Here is a 1425-nt window from a genome sequence, read left to right as displayed (position 1 = left end):
AGGGGCAGAGAGAGAGGGATACAAAGGAGGATACGAAGTGAGCTCTGTGCTGACAGCAGAGAGCCTGACGTCGGGCTCGAACTCCCCAACCCTGAGATCATGTCCTGAACTGAAGCCGGATGCTCAACTGACTGAGCTACCCAGGTGCCCAACGGGAGTACATTTGGAAATAAAGCCTCTAACAGTCTAGGTCTCCGAGATCTCCATCTTTCCACCTGCTTTGGGCATGCTGTATGAACAAGAACTAAGCTTTTGTTGTGTTAAGCCACTGAGATTTTGGGGATACATGTTTGTACAGCCTAACAACCCATTTTGATCAAAGAGAAAATTATTCTCTTCACAGCCCTAAATGGGGTGTCTTATATTCCCATCTATTTTCAAAGACAATTGACTAGTAACTATTTGTAAAAAGAGCAACACACATCGACAAAATAAAAATATTGGAGCAAAATAGTCAAAGATACATTTTTAAATTATTTAAGATTGTTCCACAAATAGTAAAGAAGTAATTGTCTAAGTTCAAAGAGACATGGAAATAACACACGTGGTTTGGATAAAAGCTCTTAGCACTGTGCTTTTGCTTTTTCTCTTCCCTTCTTAAAAAATATTTCTTGGTTTATTTATTTCCTTTATCAAAAAGACACTAAGGCATTCACAAGTATGTAGGTTATCTGAAGGAGGCAGGCCCAAGAAGGAGCTGGGCTTGCAACAAGCAGCATAGCAGCCCGGTGAGGTCAGGAGATTGGTTACATACAGGGTGATGGAAATCCTGAAGCCAAATTTCTCACTGTGGCGAAAGGAAGTACAAGTATAGAAAGGAGGAAAATTAGAATAAACCCTGTGGTGTTGTACTAGAATCAGAAGAATCAGTGAGTCCCCATGGTTTTCAATATAGTTAGAAAGAGAATAAATATAGAATATGTATATATGCATGTATGTACACACATATGCATATATATACACACATGTATATATGCATACATACATATATATATACACATATAAACATACACTCGATCTTAGCCAAAAGGCCAAGAAGCGATGTATACACATATAAATATAAATGACTGATTCCCCAGGGTTGGGTCAGGCAAAGAACAAAGTGAGTCTGGAATATCTTTTTAATGACAGAAAGTAAGGAAATTATGGAGGAATGATGAAGACATGCCAAAAGTGCACATATATAAGGACTTCCAATGGCCAAACTTGGACATTTTGAGCATGAACAAATAGATAATAATATGGGAGTGCATTACAACATGTTGAATAAAATAGGAAGCCATGAGCCCACAATGATATAAATAAATGAATGAATAAATTAATGAGTTGAGAGACAAAGTCTTTTTTTGGGGGGGGGATAGGAAATCAAATAATGCATGTAGACGGAATGATAGTATTGGATAAATGCAATTTCCATCACAGTAA

At 37.7% G+C, this 1425-nt stretch overlaps 1 pseudogene; it reads right to left on the bottom strand.

Moving 5' to 3' along the window:
• Positions 1 to 912: 912 nt before the first annotated feature.
• On the bottom strand, positions 913 to 1043 carry LOC115517561 (annotated as a pseudogene).
• Between the last annotated feature and the right edge of the window lie 382 nt (positions 1044 to 1425).

Source organism: Lynx canadensis, chromosome B3 (assembly GCF_007474595.2).
Source record: "Lynx canadensis isolate LIC74 chromosome B3, mLynCan4.pri.v2, whole genome shotgun sequence".
NCBI lineage: Eukaryota > Metazoa > Chordata > Mammalia > Carnivora > Felidae > Lynx > Lynx canadensis.
The sequence above is the reverse complement of the archived record's forward strand: the minus strand, read 5'-3'. Positions and strand labels throughout refer to the sequence as shown.